The 18822-nt window shown below is 44.7% G+C and overlaps 1 protein-coding gene across 2 annotated transcripts in view; it reads right to left on the bottom strand.

Moving 5' to 3' along the window:
• The window catches only part of slc1a1 (solute carrier family 1 member 1), a 53997-nt gene that overhangs the window by 34341 nt on the left and 834 nt on the right, over window positions 1-18822 (bottom strand). The gene's annotated exons all lie outside the window — the stretch shown is intronic.

The following is an 18822-nucleotide window of genomic DNA, read 5'->3' as shown; positions in this document are numbered from 1 at the left end:
TCAGTGAGGGCTTTGCACCCCCACTCAGTGACAATAGTGCGTTTACATGGGAAGTTTAATTCCTCTTAATTCAGAATTAAAATTAAATCTGATTTAAAATGATTAAAATAACAATGACTGCGTTTCCATGCATCAATAACCCTTTTAAAACCCCAATATTTGTTTTGAATTTGGATACAGGAAGAAGAAAGCGGAAATGACGGGAATTGCGTCATGACGTTTCTCCGTGCGTCGCTGGTTTGATCCAGGTATCCCAAATGATTAATTACCATGTAAACGGAATATTCCGAATGTTTCAGTAACTGGGAATATTAGCAATAACCCGAATTTTGACTGCATGTAAACGTAGTCCATGTAAACACCTAATTCCAAATTAAAATGGCCATTCCGAATTAAACTTAATTCCGAAGTAAGTGGCTGGTTTATTCTGATTTTAAATCCGAATAGAATAATTCCAGATCATATATCCACTCATTCCTCTTTAAATTAATTCCGGTCTTTCTTTCTGCTCGTTCCCTCGCCCGCCTGTCTCCATGACACTTATATTCCACGCTGGGCTGGTTTTCCAAAGTTTCAAGATGGCAGCACGCAGTAAACGCTGGTCAAGAGCAGAGACCATTTATTTAATAAATAGCTTGGAGGACCTGGAAATAATTAAAAGAACACATGGAAACAGGAAACATCAAAATTGCTGCTGTCAGGCATTGCGAGCTGAATTGGGCTGAGGTAGAGCAATCGTTGAACTGACCGGTTTCTGCTATTTGCCAAAGCTCGGTCTTCTATCTCCCTCCTCCTCAGCACACGAAAGAAATTCATCGACATGATGTTGTCGTGCTGCTGCTTGAAAAATAAAATCAAAACAAATCCAAAAAGCATGCTAATAATGTTGTTGCTAATCGAGTAAGTTTGTTTTCTTCCGGTAGACATAAATATGTCCCCCTATCCAATCAGAACCTTCCCAACCCCCAGACTCACTCACTCACTCATCTTCTCCCGCTTTATCCGTTACCGGGTCGCGGGGGCAGCAGCCTCAGCAGGGATGCCCAGACTTCCCTCACCCCAGACACCTCCTCCAGCTCTTCCGGGGGGAGTCCGAGGCGTTCCCAGGCCAGCCGAGAGACATAGTCTCTCCAGCGTGTCCTGGGTCTTCCCCGGGGTCTCCTCCCGGTGGGACATGCCTGGAACACCTCCCTAGGGAGGCGTCCAGGAGGCATCCGGTACAGATACCCAAGCCACCTCAGCTGACTCCTCTCAATGTGGAGGAGCAGCGGCTCGACTCCGAGCTCCTCCCGGGTGACCGAACTCCTCACCCTATCTCTAAGGGAGCGTCCAGCCACCCTGCGGAGGAAACTCATCTCGGCCGCTTGTATCCGCGATCTTGTCCTTTCGGTCACTACCCAAAGTTCATGACCATAGGTGAGGGTAGGGGCGTAGATTGACCGGTAAATCGAGAGCTTCGCCTTTCGACTCAGCTCCCTCTTTACCACGACGGTCCAGTACATCGACCGCATTACTGCGGACGCTGCACCGATCCGCCTGTCAATCTCACGCTCCATTGTTCCCTCACTCGTGAACAAGATCCCGAGATACTTGAACTCCTCCACCTGAGGCAGGACTTCTCCACCCACCCGGAGAAGGCATGCCACCCTTTTCCGGTTGAGAACCATGGCCTCGGTCTTGGAGGTGCTGATTCCCATCCCTGCCGCGTCGCACTCGGCCGCAAACCGCCCCAGCACATGCTGGAGGTCCCGGTCTGATGAAGCCAACAGGACAACATCATCTGCAAAAAGCAGAGATGAAATCCTGAGGTTCCCAAACCGGATCCCCTCCGGCCCCTGGCTGCGCCTAGAAATCCTGTCCATAAAAATTATGAACAGGACCGGTGACAAAGGGCAGCCCTGCCGGAGTCCAACATGCACCGGGAACAAGTCTGGCTTACTGCCGGCAATGCGAACCAGACTCCTGCTTCGATCATACAGAGACCGGACAGCCCTTAGTAGAGGGCCCCGGACTCCATACTCACTCAGCACCCCCCACAGAATGGCACGAGGGACACGGTCAAATGCCTTCTCCAGATCCACAAAACACATGTAGACTGGTTGGGCAAATTCCCATGAACCCTCGAGCACCCTGCGGAGGGTGTAGAGCTGGTCCAGTGTTCCACGACCGGGACGAAAACCGCATTGTTCCTCTTGAATCCGAGGTTCGACTATCGGCCGTAATCTCCTCTCCAGTACCCTGGCGTAGACTTTCCCCGGGAGGCTGAGAAGTGTGATCCCCCTGTAGTTGGAACACACTCTCCGGTCCCCCTTTTTTTTTTTTTTTCCTTTTTTTTTTTTTTTTTTTTTTTTTTTTGGGATTAAGAACAGAACAAAAACTCCACACAAAACAATGATAAATACACGAAAATTATTATATTCTTATATATAAGTAATATTTAAGTATTTAAGCTAAACAGTATGAATTAAAAAAATAGATGAGTAAAAAGGGGGAAAAAAAAAAAAAAAAAAAAAAAAAAAAAAAAAAACCCCAAAAACAAAAGAAAAGTAAATAAAAAGATAAATAAAAAGGAGGAAGAAAGAGAGGAATGAGAGAAGAGAGGGAGGGGGGGGTGATCCGTCAATCAGGAGGCAGGGACTGGAGAGAGTGGAAGAATGTAAGAAAGGGAAGCCACTTATTATAAAATTTGTTGCAACTACCCTTCAGTGAATATTTAATCTTTTCCAGCTTCAGAAAAAACATGGTGTCGTTCAGCCACTGGGTACTAGAAGGAGCCTTAGTCGACTTCCAGTGGAGAAGAAGGTGGCGTCTTGCCAGTAAGGAAGTAAAAGCCAAAATGTCTATTTGGTTTGAAGTAAACCGGCCATGGTCCTCTGGGAGCCCGAATATGGCAACATGGGGGGAGACTTTTATATTCACCGAGAGTATTTTTGACATGGTGTCAAAATAATTCGACCAAAAGCGAGAAAGTAGTGGGCAAGAGTAAAACATATGGGTTAAATTGCAGGACGAGGCATGACATTTGTCGCATTCGTCAGTGACACTGGGATAGATCTGTGAGAGTCGAGCTTTAGAAAAGTGGACTCTAAACAGTACTTTAAACTGTATAAGTGTAAGACGAGCGCAGGATGAACTTGTGTAAATTTTTTTAAGAGCAGCGTCCCACCAGTCATCCTCCAAATTTAGATCCAGTTCATCTTCCCAGACAGCCCTAACTTTAATAACTGGAGAGAGATCGAAAGACAGAAGGTCATCGTAAACCTTAGAGATCAGTGATTTTTGAAGTGGATCATGGCTTAAAAGCACCTCCCACTGTAGAGTCGGCGGAGAGGATGGAAAAACTGGAAACAAAGCTTTAGCGCAGTGTCTAATCTGAAAGTATCGAAAGAGATGAGAAGGCGGGAGATTAAATTCACCTGAGAGATCTGCAAAGCTGCGAAAGATACCATCCTTGTAAAGATCTCCAAAACTTTTCAGGCCCTTATTATGCCATATGAGAAAGGTTGAATCTGTAAGCGGAGGTCGAAATAAATGATTGTTCAGTAATGGAGCTAAAGTAGATGCTGACTTAAATTTGAAGTGTTTCCTAAATTGATACCAAATTTTAAGTGTGGAGTGAACCACTTGATTATTTTTAAAGACAGAGAGGTTGGATGGAATAGATGAGGTAAGTAGAGCAGGTAAAGAAGATGAAATGCATGACTGTGCCTCCAATTTACACCATGGCATATTCACCGATTTGAACCAAAATGAAATTTTTTGAATATGTGCTGCCCAATAATACAGTTGAAAATTGGGAAGTGCCAGTCCGCCATTGAATTTACATCTCTGAAGTGTGGATTTGCGGATTCTAGGAGCCTTCCCACACCATAAGAAGTCAGAAATAGTTTGATCAATTATTTTAAAAAAGTGTTTTGGTAAGAAAAGTGGAAGACAATGGAACAGAAATAGAAATTTGGGCAAAATATTCATTTTAACTGCGTTAATTCTTCCAATTAATGAAAGAGGTAAGCTTTTCCATCTATGGAGGTCAGATTTAATTGTAGACATTAAAGGTGAGAGATTAGCAGAAAAAAGAGAGCTTAACGTTCTGGTTACGTTGATCCCAAGATACCTAAAGCCGGAAGGACTAATCTTAAAAGGGATATCTGACTGTACGAGCTGTGTTGCTGAGTCATTAATGGGATAGCATTCACTTTTAGATACGTTCACTTTATAGCCTGAGAAAGACCCGAATCTCTGGAAAGCAGATAAAATTGAAGGAATGGAGAGGACAGGATCCGAGACATATAACAGTAAGTCATCAGCGTAAAGTGACAGCTTATATTCTGTTCCCAATCGGGAGATCCCAGTAAAAGTGGGGGAGGACCTCAGAAAGATTGACAGGGGCTCTATAGCTAGTGCGAATAATAGGGGAGAGAGGGGACACCCCTGTCTGGTGCCACGGGCTAGAGTAAAAAAATTGGACTGAATGCCATTAGTGGAAACGCTTGCTTGTGGAGACGTGTAAAGGAGACGAATCAAAGAAATGAACCCATTCCCCAGCCCAAACTTCTTCAGTACAGTAAATAAATAGTCCCATTCAATCCTATCAAATGCCTTTTCAGCATCGACTGAGATTACGACTTCAGGTGTTGTGGTGACAGTTTTAGAGTGAATAATATTTAAAAGTGTCCGCACATTAAAGAATAACTGTCGCCCCTTAACAAACCCTGTCTGTTCATTTGAGACAATAGTTGGCACAATGTTCTCCAAGCGATAAGCCAAGGCTTTAGCAAGGATCTTAGCATCTACATTTATTAACGAAAGAGGTCTGTATGAGCCGCAGAGAGTTGGATCCTTATCTTTTTTTAAGAGGAGACTTATGGAGGCTTGCTTTAAAGTGGGAGGGAGAGTGCCATGTTCCAGTGATTCCTTATAAACAGCATGCAATAAAGGGGACAATTTATCCTGAAATTTCTTAAAAAATTCCACTGGAAATCCATCAGGGCCAGGAGCTTTGTTATTTTGCATACTTCTCACAGCGAGATTAATTTCTTCTACCGTTAATGGCGAGTCAAGATTTTTAGCAGCATCGGAGCCTATAACAGGAAAGTTGAGGCTATCTAAGAATGAATTCAATTCAGTGGAGCCAGATGGAGATTCAGACGTATATAAAGAGGAATAAAATGAGTGAAAGACAGAATTAATGGCGGTGGGATCCTGATGCAATGAGCCTGATGAATCTTTTATCTGAAGGATCATACGTGAGGCTGCCTGGCGACGTAACTGATGAGCCATGAGCCGACTTGCCTTGTCTCCATGTTCATAATATACGGAGCGTGATCGTAAGAGAAGTCGCTCTGCGTCATTAGTGGTAAGGAGATCAAATTCAGTCTGTAAATCGACACGTTGCTTAAGAAAACTGGGAGAGGGGCAAGTAGCAAGTTGTTGGTCCAATTTTGTGATCTTAATAGAGAGTTCTTGTAATTTGGCTTTCCGGGACTTATTCAAGTGAGCAGAGAAGGAGATAATTTGTCCCCGCAAATATGCTTTTAATGATTCCCACAGCAGTGAAGATGAAATTGGTTCCATATCATTTTGATTTATAGAGATGTAATCATCAATTTTAGTTGTAATAAAATTGGTGAACTTATCATCTGAGAGAAGTAATGTATTGAACCTCCAAGATGTTGAGTAGCGTGGCTGTGAAGAGAACTGAATATCCAAAGAAAGAGGAGCGTGGTCGGAGATCACAATAGGATGATAATCAACAGACAGTACTTTGGGAATTAGTTTAGCATCAATAAAATAATAATCAATCCGAGAGAAAGATTGATGCATCTGAGAAAAGAAGGAATATTTTTTGGTACAAGGGTTATAAAATCTCCAAGGATCGGTGCAACCGTTCTTGGACACAAAATCTGAAAGAGACCTCGACATTGAAGAAGGAGTCAGATTTCGTGGGCTGGAGCGGTCTAGTTTGGGGTCAATTACGCAGTTCATATCCCCGCCAATTATAAGAAGACTGTCGTTCAATGAGGGGAGACATTCAAAAAGCTTGTTCATAAAGTGTGGGTTGTCAAAATTGGGGGCATATATATTAACTAATAATATGGGAATATGAAATAGCGTACCCGCCACAATTAAGTATCTGCCGTTTTTGTCTGAAATCACCTTAGATGCTGAAAACTGCATTGACTTACCAATTAATATAGCAACCCCCCTGGCCTTAGAGTTGAAATCAGAGTGAAACACCTCAGAAACCCAGGGACATTTAAGTCTGACCTGGTCTTTGGTGCGCATGTGGGTTTCCTGAAGGAACACTAAGTCAGCTTTAAGACGTCTCAGGTGAGCAAATATTCTCGATCTCTTAATTGGACTCCCCATGCCTTTGATATTCCAGCTCAACAACCTCACAGAAGTACCAGTATTAGTGGCCATATGTTAAATTCCTAAAGATAGAGATGTACCGAATGCGGATCCCCAAGGAAGGAAAGGAAAGAAAGGGATGGAGGGAGGAAAGAAAGAAAGAAAGAGAAAGAAAGAGGAAAGAAGAAGAAGAGAAAAAAAAAAAAAAAAAAAAAAAAAAGGGGGAGAAAAATAAATAAATAAAAAAAAAATAAAAAAAAAATAAAAAAAAAAAAAAAAAAAAATAAAAAAAAAAAAGGGGGGGGGGGAATTGAAAACAACAACAAACTTAACCTACTGAACCCCCCACCCCCCACCCCCCAATTGCACTTACAACGACCCCATCCCCAAACGATGGAGAACCCAGTGCAAACTCCAGAAGGAGTCAGATCCCTGAAAAGAACACTTACGGCTTTAAGCATAACTAACAAGATAATAACTAACAAGCTTCGTGTTGAGCTCCTGCAAGCCCAGCAACATTAACAGAGAGGTACAACCAATCACGACCAAGTTAAACTGAAAACCACATACCGTGTATATATGGGAGAGAGAAAAAAAAAAAAAAAAAAACCGACACTGATGAACTGAAAAAAGTTCAACTAGACTTTGAGCGACGTGATGAAAGCGCTGGCCTCCTCTGCCGACCTGAACTCCCTTTCTGCGCCGTTGTGAGTGATGCGGAGGCGGGCGGGGTACAGCAGACCGTAGCGGATCCCCGGGATCTCGCGGAGCCGGCGGCGGACGTCATTAAAGGCGGCGCGGGCACGGGCCGTCTTCTGGGTGTGGTCGGGAAAGACAGAAAAAGTCAAATCTCCACACGTAATCCGTTGCTGAGCCCTGGCTCGGCGCAATATATCCACACAGTCTGTATGATAGTGCAGACGGGCGATGATGGGACGAGGGCGCTCTCCGGGCTTCGGCTTCGGCTGGAGGGTGCGGTGCGCCCGGTCCAGGAGAGGCTCCTTCTCCAGGCTGAAAGCCTCCTTGAGCAGAGAGGGAATATCCGTAACAGCAGAAGAGGTGGAAAAATCTTCAGGAATTCCCACGATCCGTATGTTATTGCGCCGGGATCTCGCCTCCAGATCCTCGCATTTACCATCCAGCCTCATCAGTTCAGCTGACAGATGCTCCACTTTAGCCTGTAAGGTTGTGATGTCATCGGTGCAGGATGAAAGAGATGTTTCCATTTCAACCACGGTGTTCTTCAGAGCGCGCACATCAGACTGGATGTTTGTAATGCTTTTTGATAATTCCGACTTCACCGCTTGCAGCTCAGTCTTGATGCTCGACAGGTTTTCAGTTAAAGCAGCCTGAAGCTCCGCTTTAAAAACAGCCGCCATCTCAACGCGGAGTGATGCGAGCAGCTCGGCCTTAAAGTCGTGTGAAGGAGCGGCCCCGGCGGCCTCGGCCAGGCTGGACGGGGGGTCACCACGAGGCGGGGATGCTGCGTGCGGAGAGGGCCGCGGCGGTGGCGCGGATGGTTTGAGTTTTGGAGGCATTTTGGTCGGCAAAAATACGGGGCCAAAGTAAAATAATGAAGGTCGGGAAAAATAAACCGAAGGAAGATGAAAAAGCTGTACCAAAAATAGATATTTTTAAAGGTTGTTGCAGGAGCTCAAAAAAACACGTCCTAGTCCATTAGTCGCTACACCGGAAGTCCGGTCCCCCTTTTTAAACAGAGGGACCACCACCCCGGTTTGCCACCCCAGCGGTACTGTCCCCTTCCTCCATGCAATGTCGCAGAGGCGTGTCAGCCAAGACAGCCCTACGACATCCAGAGACTTGAGGTACTCAGGGCGAATCTCATCCAGCCCCGGTGCCCGGCCACCGAGGAGCTTACGAACCACCGAGGTGACCTCGGCTTGGGTGATGGATGAGCACGCCTCCGAGCCCCAACCCTCTGCTTCCTCAGTGGAAGGCATGTCAGTCGGGTTAAGGAGATCCTCAAAGTATTCCTTCCACCGTCCGACAATGTCCCCAGTCGAGGTCAACAGCTCCCCACCAGCACCATAAATGGTGCCGGCAGAGTACTGCTTCCCCCTTCTGAGGCGCCGAACGGTCCTCCAGAATTTCCTCCAGTACTCTGCAACCCCCAGACCTTAAGAGGAATTGGATAAAGCCGATTAAACGTGTTTTCCATGTAAACCTCAATTCGGAATTACTATTTCCATGTAAACTCGAAGGAAAATAGTTTAATTCTGAATTATTTCATTTGGAATCATTAATTCCGAATTAAAAAACATCATGTCACCGTGGAGGTGAACGGTCATCACCAGCCATGGTTGTCTCTGCAGAGGCTTCTCAGCTGATATCTGCCAGGACTGAATAACACACGTCAGACATTTCTGTTGAGGGTTCAAAACAAAACAACACAAGACGGGGGGTGGACGAGAGTGGGATGTGACATTCTGAAGATTTGTTTCATTTTCAGGTGACGGGGGGAAAAAGCCAGACTTTGTATTTTTTGGTTTTATTGGCAGCAATTTCATGCGGCTGATAAAACGTTTACAGAAGCAAATTCCTGCTCCGTTCACTTTCTCTGGACAAAGATGACTCATCTGTCAACTCTGCATGCTGAAAGTCTTTCTGCTGTGACAGATTACACGTTCCTCTTCAACATCCAACACGTTTCGATGGGTGCAAACAAATGTGGTGGGTCTTTTTTTGCATCTTTAAAGGTTTGGTTTTTGATCAGAGATTTAAAGAAATAAAAATGTGTTAAAATAGCAAAGTGTGTGTAATGTACCAGATTGTAGATTGTGAAAGACAATTGTTGCTATGGTTACTAAAGACAAAGGACAGCACCACACACACACACACACACACACACACACACACACACACACACACACACACACACAAACACACACACACACACACACACACACACACACACACACACACACACACACACCAAACACACACACACACACACACACACACACACACACACACACACACACACACACACACACACACACACACACACACACACACACACACACAGCCAAAATAGTGTTTATAGTGTTTAAAGCCCGATGCATCATTAGTCTGTGAGTCACTCACTTTGCACAGATGCAGCTTTTCAGAACCTTTCCATGACTGTTGAATTTGTCCACCTTGATCTTTGTACTAATAGAGGGAATGCATATGACGTCACAGATGGGACTTCACAGCAGGTTACGCCCACTGAGTGTCAGAAAGACTGAGTGTCAGAAATACTGAGTGGCAGAAAGACTGAGTGGCAGCGTAAACTTTCAGTTTGAGCAACTGGAAAACATCTAAAATGGGAAAGAGCTGTTGTGCGATCGACTGTACTCATAGATTTAGTAAGAAATCTGAGTTATCGTTTTACAGACTGCCCAAAAATAAGCTTAAGAAAGACAAATGGATAGCTGCAATTCACAGAAACAACTGGATTCCAGACACCAAAACGTGGATTTGTGGTTCCCATTTTGTATCAGGTAATGTTGGATTTTTGGGTAGCTAACGTTAAACGGTCAAATCATAAAGTTCAGTGTCCTCATCACTTTAGTTTCTACAACAAATCCTGCCTTGAAGTAGGAACAAGCGTCAAGACTTTTGTCTGCCTTCAAGCTTTGCTTGGCGTAGAAATTAAGTACATATAAATATCAGGAAACTGGATTTGTGGCCAAATATTAATGTCCATGGACCACTGGTTCTTGGTAACTGTACCAAATATTAATGTCCATGGGCCACTGGTTCTTGGTAACTGTACCAAATATTAATGTCCATGGACCACTGGTTCTTGGTAACTGTACCAAATATTAATGTCCATGGACCACTGGTTCTTGGTAACTGTACCAAATATTAATGTCCATGGACGACTGGTTCTTGGTAACTGTAACAAATATTAATGTCCATGGACCACTGGTTCTTGGGGTAACTGTACCAAATATTAATGTCCATGGACCACTGGTTCTTGGTAACTGTAACAAATATTAATGTCCATTGACCACTGGTTCTTGGGGTAAGAGTACCAAATATTAATGTCCATGGACCACTGGTTCTTGGTAACTGTACCAAATATTAATGTCCATGGACCACTGGTTCTTGGGGTAACTGTACGGGTCACTGTCAAGTCCAACTGCCTTTAATTTAAGCCGATAATCAGCTGTTATCCTGTCTTCTCCACTAGTTGAAGCCATTTTTGCTGATGTCTTGCCACTCAGTGTGAGTAAGGGGGCTGGTCCAGTGGGGAAGTGACTTCAATGCAGGCCCTCTATAAACTGAATATGTTGTCAGTGTGATGGTGAGACTCCAGCAGGAAGTGAAAGATTGTAATTACTTAGTGGATTGTTATTCCCACCGGGGACGTACTTGTCTGGATTTGTCAGACTTTAAATTGGTGCGTCAGCTGCGACCAGCGACGCCTCACCAGTAAACCAGAACACAGGTACGGAGACGTGGCCACATTGAGATTCAGCTGCTGCTTCTGGTAGCCTCACAAACCCCTAAACCCTCAAACAACCCAACCATAACCCTGCAGGGGTCACAAACTTTCGGCTCCTGCTTTCAGGCCCGTCACGGCTCTAATTCCTGCTCATTTGTATCATGGACGCATCAGTTACCGTGAAATTATGGCACCTGTGATGATTCACTTTGCCATTTTACGGTTTAACAGCACACTATTTCCTTCTAGCCCAAAACAACCTTTAGAGCAATGGACACTTACCTGGAAAAGATTTGCAATTAAAATAACGAATTCCTTTAAAACCTTAACATTTATGGCTTCAGTTTTAGCTCCTGTCAAATCACACAACCGGCCAGGAAGCAGACAAACAGTCTGTTCAATATGTTTTTCAGAGATTCAGAATAAAATCCTCTGGAGAGGCTTGTTGGGCATGAAGCGATCATGATTACCAGACTTTAAAGCTGCAGAATATAACCTATAACGTGCGCCTGCAGTTATAGGTTTTACCCAAACTTAACAAAGGTAAAGGCTGTTTATTTATTTCAATTTTTTTTCTTACTTATCTTGCACTTATATTAGGACCAGAACCTGCGATGAAGCACCTGTAATTTCATTGTTATGAAATATGAACAATGACAAATAAAGAATCTTGAATCTTATGGTAGCTGGGTTAGCCATGAGTTGAAGCAGCTAGAGGCCCGCGGCTAGAGGCCCGCGGCTAGACGCCTATAGCTAGAGGCCCGCGGCTAGAGGCCCGCGGCTAGAGGCCCGCGGCTAGACGCCTATAGCTAGAGGCCCGCGGCTAGAGGCCCGCGGCTAGAGGCCCGCGGCTAGACGCCTATAGCTAGAGACCCGCGGCTAGAGGCCCGCGGCTAAACGCCTATAGCTAGAGGCCCGCGGCTAGACGCCTATAGCTAGAGGCCCGCGGCTAGAGGCCCGCGGCTAGACGCCTATAGCTAGAGGCCCGCGGCTAGAGGCCCGCGGCTAGACGCCTATAGCTAGAGGCCCGCGGCTAGAGGCCCGCGGCTAGAGGCCCACGGCTAGAGGCCCGCGGCTAGAGGCCCGCGGCTAGACGCCTATAGCTAGAGGCCCGCAGCTAGAGGCCCGCGGCTAAACGCCTATAGCTAGAGGCCCGCGGCTAGACGCCTATAGCTAGAGGCCCGCGGCTAGAGGCCCACGGCTAGAGGCCCGCGGCTAGACGCCTATAGCTAGAGGCCCGCGGCTAGAGGCCCGCGGCTAGAGGCCCGCGGCTAGACGCCTATAGCTAGAGGCCCGCGGCTAGAGGCCCGCGGCTAGAGGCCCGCGGCTAGACGCCTATAGCTAGAGGCCCGCGGCTAGAGGCCCGCTGCTAAACGCCTATAGCTAGAGGCCCGCGGCTAGAGGCCCGCGGCTAGAGGCCCGCGGCTAGAGGCCCGCGGCTAGAGGCCTGTAAACATGCCTGCAGCTGCATCACACTTCAAACATCACTTCCTCTGAACCGTTGTTTAGTAAAATCTCTTAATTACACAAGTTTATGATTTCAGACCTATTTTCAATTCAATTCAATTCAATTCAATTTCATTTTATTGTCCCCCAGAGGGGAAATTCGCTTTACAGGGGGGGATAAAACCAAGAAACATAGAACATAAAAGGCACAAAAACACAGAGCACATTCACACAGCTAGGACACAGCACACAAAGTACACACAAATACCCTGGGGGGTGACTGAGGATGTAGTGTGGAGAGTGGGGAGTGGAGTTCACAGCTGTTCATTTTTTAGTTTTAAATTAAGTTGGGTGATGGCGTGAGTTATAAAATAATTTTTCAGTCTGTTTGATTTGGTCCTGGGCAATCTGAATCTCCTTCCAGAGGGTAAAAGTTCAAACTGGGCATGGAGAGGATGGTCAGGACACTGTAGGATGTCCTGAGCCTTGGATGTTACCCTTCTGCCAAAGACAGTAGGCAAATCAGGGAGGGCAACACCAATGATTTTGCTGGCAACTTTAACAATATGTTCCAGCCTCTTTTTATCTCCTAGTGAGAGGCTACCAAACCAGGAGATAATGGCAAATGTCAGGACAGCTTCAATCACAGAGTGATAGAACATGGTGATTAATTTGTTGCACACTCCGCACACTAACTTCGGTTAAGCATCCGGAGAAAGTGCAAGCGCTGTTGTGATTTTTTTGTACACAACATCTGTGTTCTCATTAAAAGACAACTTGTTGTCGATGACCACACCCAAGTACTTAAAAGTTTTGACTCGCTCCACACTCTCCCCCTTAATTACTGTTAAGGGTTGTGGGTTTGGGTTCCTCCTAAAATCAATGCACATGTCCTTGGTCTTTGTCACATTTAAGTTTAAAAAAGAATCATCACACCAGTGGATAAAATCGTCCACCACTGGTCCAGGAACTGTGCCCTCCCCCTGCAGCAGACTCACTATGACTGTGTCATCAGCAAATTTAAGGACATGTCTGTTCAGGTGGGAGCTTCTGCAATCATTGGTGTACAGGATGTATAAAATAGGTGAGAGGACACAGCCTTGTGGAGAACCAGTAGAGGAGAGGAGGACGTCGGACAGAGCACCATTCACTCTGACACACTGTGGTCTGTTTGTTAAAAAATCTAAAATCCAGCCAACAATACGGGGGCACAGATTAAAATTTGATAATATAATAATGATAATTTTATTTGTTTATAAATATAAAAAAATATAAAAAAATATCACAGAATATCTGTACCGTTTCTGATTGGGTGGGCACTGCGCATCATTTTTAGACACAACAATGAACGCATACCACAAAAGTTGTGTCTCGGCGGAGGGACCCGACGTCCCAGCAAAATGAGCACAACAGAGAAGTTCAGAACAGCAGACAGAGCACACACTGAAGGCTGATTTATGGTTCTGCGTTACACCAACGCAGAATGGTGCGCGTTGCCGCGTACCCTACGCAGTAGGCTACGCTGTACCCTACGGCGTAGCCGTGGCAACAGAGCCTGCAGCGCACCGCCACCCACACCGGCGCTCTCCGCCCTCGCCGGGATGGAGACGCCTCCATCACCACGGACCCCCATACTGGGGACCCCCATACGGACCCCCATCTTTTTTTAGCCTTTTTCAGCAGGGCGAGCCGTTATATTCGACGTGACGAGTGCGCGCATGGGACGGAGGGGGGCGTGGGCGGGACTTAAAATGAAGGCATCTGATTGGTTCTTTCCCCCCTGCCAAGCCTCTGGTCCTCTGACCAATCCGTGCCACTCGGTGCGCAAAAAACAGATTGGTCAGAGTTTTTACAGGATTAAAGCTGTCAGAGAGGTTGGATGTTTTTCTTTCCTTTTTCTGAACACATTATTCACTGGCTACTCTCAGGATGGAAGGACCATTTCATCCAATATAACAATAAATGTTTTTGAATACGATTACAGACTATACCTTTAATTACATCAATTTTATTGTTATCGTCGTTATCGTCGTCATTTTTTGGGAGGTGCACGTCAGGGTACGGCGTAGGCTACGGAGAGACTCCCGCGTAGCCGCGAACCCTACGGGGTAGGCTCTGCGTTGATTTAACGCAGAACCATAAATCAGCCTAAAGAGTGGAAAACAGTCTCTCCCCTAGGGAAGGAATCAGGGAAACCAGTGACCCGAGGGTCCACAAACCCAACACACCGTGGTGGGTACTGGTGTTGTGCCATCGCTAACAGAGGCAGACGCTGGATCCTCATAACCAGACATGACCTGCTTTACCACCAAAGTTACACAACCTAAAACAAAGCAATGAGCAGTACTGCCACATGCATCCGTGGGGACCAGTGCAACGACACGGGGCCCGACTGGAGCTGAAACGTCCACCCCCGTCCAGACAGAACCTTGGGTACACAGGGATCCTGGTTTTGGACAACCAGTACAAACAACCCTCTGTTGGATATTATGGTGCTTTTCCACCTGCACCTACTCTACTCATCTCAACTCGGCCTGGTTTCTTTTCCATAACAATTCAGCACCTGGAGCAGAAATAGGAGGTTGGAGTGAAGCTGCTGTGACGTATTTGATTGTGTATCTAAACGAAGAAGACAACAACACTAAAGATGTAGAACCTGGAGGAGATGATAGATGTGTTGCTGGGTCTGTGGCTTTTGTTTGATAAAGTTAAAAAATGAGAGTGAGAGAAGCTTCAAGCGCTTTTTAATTATTTTAGTTTGTCTCTGCGCTGCTGAAAAGTCAGCTGGAGCCGTGAGCAGCTATGAAGAGACAGAGCTCCTGGTAAGTAAGTAAGTAAGTAAGTACATTTTATCTATATAGCACCTCTCACAGAGAGAAACTCACAAAGTGCTTTACATACAGAAAAAACAGTAAAAACATGAGGTAATTAAAAAGCTGCACAATGTGTCTCTAAGGAAAATAACAAACAGAAAAGAAAGAAAGAAAAAGACAAAAAGAAAAGAAACAAAAATCATAATACATCAATAAATGCCTGCTCAAAAAATAGCGTTTTTAATTTGTTTTTAAAAATGTCCACAGATGTTGCATCTTTCAGGGCTTGTGGGAGCATGTTCCAAAGATGTGGAGCAACTGCTTGGAAAGCCCTGTCACCTTTGGTTTTTAGATTTGTTTTTAGCGTTTTAGCCCTGATCAGCCGACCTTAAGGCTCTTTGTGGCTCATAGCGTGGGACCAGATCTATAAGGTACTGAGGAGCCTGACCATGCAGTGCTCTGTAGGTTATAACTAAAATTTTAAAATGGACCCTGAACTTGACAGGGAGCCAGTGCAAGGAGGCCAGGATGGGAGTGATGTGGCACCTCCTGCTGGATCTGGTGAGTAATCTGGCTGCTGCATTTTGGATAAACTGAAGACGTCCCATGTCGGTTTTGTTGAGGCAGGTGAAGAGTGAATTACAGTAGTCCAAACGTGATGATATGAATGCGTGAATGATCATTTCTAGCTCTGGGTATGAGACAACGGATCTGAGCTTGGCAATATTTCTGAGATGGAAAAAGCAGGTGCGGGTTATTGAGCTGATGTGAGTGTTGAGTTGCATGGTCTGGTTGAAGTTGACCCCTAGGTTCCTGATATTTGGACGGACATAGTCTTTAAGGGGCCCGATGCAGTCCACCACCTTTGGAATGAGGCTATCAGGTGCCACAATGAGCACCTCGGTTTTCGTCTCATTCAGGGATAAAAAATTGTCCGACATCCAGGCCTTTATAGCTGACAAGCACTCATGTAAAATGTTGAAATTAAAATCAGTTGGGCTCTTTGGGTTAAAAGAATAATAAAGCTGGATGTCATCTGCATAAAAGTGATAAGATATACCTTTAAAAGTGCTGATAAGGTGTCCTAGTGGTAGCATGTAAAGTCCAAATAGCGTTGGCCCAAGAACGGAGCCCTGGGGGACCCCATAGGAAAGGGGGGCAGATGTTGACACATGTGTGCCAACAGCCACATTAAAACTCCTACCCGTGAGGTAGGAGGAAAACCAATTAAGAGCCCTCCCTGTGATCCCTAGCTGTTCATTGAGTCTATTTATTAAAATAGAGTAGTCTAGCGTGTCGAAAGCAGCACTCATATCAAGTAAAACCAGGATTGAACAATTTCCAACATCAGATGCCATCATTAAGTCATTTGAACCTTTTAAAAGGGCTGTCTCTGTAGAGTGCAACTCTCTAAAACCGGACTAGAACTTATCTAAAATGCTGTGGTCATTTAAAACTGTTAAAAGTTGGGTGGCAACGACTTTTTCTAGAATTTTGGAGATAAAAGGGAGCTTTGAGATTGGGCGGTAGCTGCTGTGGGATTCGGGATCCAATCCAGTCTTTTTTAAAAGTGGATGGACAGTAGCTGTTTTAAAATAGGAGGGGACTTGGTAGATCTGGTCGTTCCTTATCTCCGTCTAGATCCTTTTTAATTCTCTCCTCAGCACCAGGTTTATGAACATCTGCACCTCAGAGTTGGATCATGAAACAGACTTTTGCTGCCGTTGCCTGTTGAATAAAATGAACAAGAAGCCGTCAGATTCTCTTTCTCTGATTTCCTCCTCCTGACTCAGACGTCTGACTCCAACCCCCCGACCAATCGGTGGCCTGGAGTGTGATGATGTCAGATACAGCCGACTCAGCAGCTTAGAACCTCGGCAGAATAGTTACAGCAAAGTATCTACTCGGCACGTTAGACCCCTAGTGGAAAAGCGCAAAACGAGTTGAGTCGAGTCGGGCTGAGTAGGTTCTATTCTATTCCATTAGATGGTTCATCAGGGGCCAAAACAACCTGAGCATGGAATTACATCCCAATAAATGGGACTTTATGTTAGAACTGGGGGTAATGGACTATAACTGTCCTCCATGTTTTAGATGCCTCAAATTAATGCGTCTTTACCAGACTTGTCCTGAGCTTGATACCTGCTTTGTGTGCTCAGTAGGAATGGGTGATATTTTACTGTTACCGTCGAAAAAATTCCCCACGGTAAGAATTTGTCATCTCAAATTCCTGTTGATGACGTTTTTGTGTGAAGCCTGATTTATGGTTCTGCGTTAAATACATGCAGAGCCTACGGCGTAAGCTCTGCGGCGATTTAACGCAGAACCATAAATCAGCCTTAACCAACATGGCGGTAGGCGGATCTGAGAGCGAGGAGCTCGTTGTTAAACGAGGCTCCAGCTCCGTTATCTTGAACTGGTTTGGATTTAAAAAGAGAAACGAGGAGCAAACATCATCTATTATATGCACAGTCTGCAAAAACACAGTGAGTGCAAAGGATGGCTTTTTTTTATTTGTCCTGTTTCTTCATCAGGTTGTATTTTTTTTTCTACTTCTTTGTGATTTTATAAGCTAAGAAAACTTGAAGGACAATGGTACTTTAGCTGTTTGCACTGTTATCCCACTGTTTAAGCCATAGTTAAAATAAATGTTGAATCTGTTCTTACATTTCAAACTTGTTTCATTTGACTCATTCCAGTTTTGCAGTACAGGTGTACTAATTTAATTGGTATTTATTAATTAAATTTAATTGGTGTAGTTTAGTAGCATTTAGTATTCTTTTAGAGCAGTGTTTTGGGGGCTCCAAAGACTGAATGTGGTGATTGATGTATAGTTAAAAAGGTGGAGTTGAATTGGTATTTTTATTATCGTCATTTTTATCGTTATCGGGATAAATGCCAGAAATTATCGTGATACATTTTTTAGTCCATACCGCCCATCCCTAGTGCTCAGTAATCAAATGATTAGCGCTGCAGATGCACAAGTACAAATCATGGACATACAGTACAGTAGATAAACTCCCTAACTGAACAAATCCAAACATCTCTGAACTCATTTGAGAGCCCAACCTTCCTGTGAACCAGCCTCAGGGAACCTGGACTGCATTGTTTTGGATCTATACCTCAAGTTTGACTAACACATTAACTGTAGTCAAGACTTTTGATTTGATTTGAAAAGCTATTTTACAGTCCAAGGCTCATTGGTGAGACGTTAACGTACGTTAACACTCGTCTCTTAATCGCCTGCAGGTTGCACAAAATGCAGCAAACTGCCTCCAGCTAGAAAAGACAAAGATTGCACCTGAACTGTGCCTCTACACCGACCCCTTTATTTATTCCTGGTTTATTTTACTGGGGCTGTTGGTTACCCCCTTACTTAGTTATCTGTATTCCTGTGTTGAAAAAAGTCGATTTTATGATTCTAAATCAATTCTCATATTCATTCCTAAAAATCGATTTGTATTTTTTTTTGGACAGGAAAATAACGAGTGCCATGTTTTTGCCTTTAAATATGCTTAAAGGTATGAAAACGTTAACGTTTTCAGTTATAATTGCATAAATTGTCTATATTTCATAACTTTATACTGGCTGGGGGTTAAAATTGCATAAAATGCTAAAAACCAAATTCTCAAATATTAAAAACCGAAAAAGACCAAAAATGGAAAAAAATAAGACCGATTTCATACGACTGTTTGCTGCCCTGGATCTGTTTGGTAATTCTGCCCCACGATGTTTCTGAAAGCAGTCCTATCAGCATTC

This window comes from Cololabis saira, chromosome 20, assembly GCF_033807715.1.
Source record: "Cololabis saira isolate AMF1-May2022 chromosome 20, fColSai1.1, whole genome shotgun sequence".
Taxonomy (NCBI): Eukaryota; Metazoa; Chordata; class Actinopteri; order Beloniformes; family Belonidae; genus Cololabis; species Cololabis saira.
This window is presented reverse-complemented; position numbering and strand designations above follow the sequence as displayed.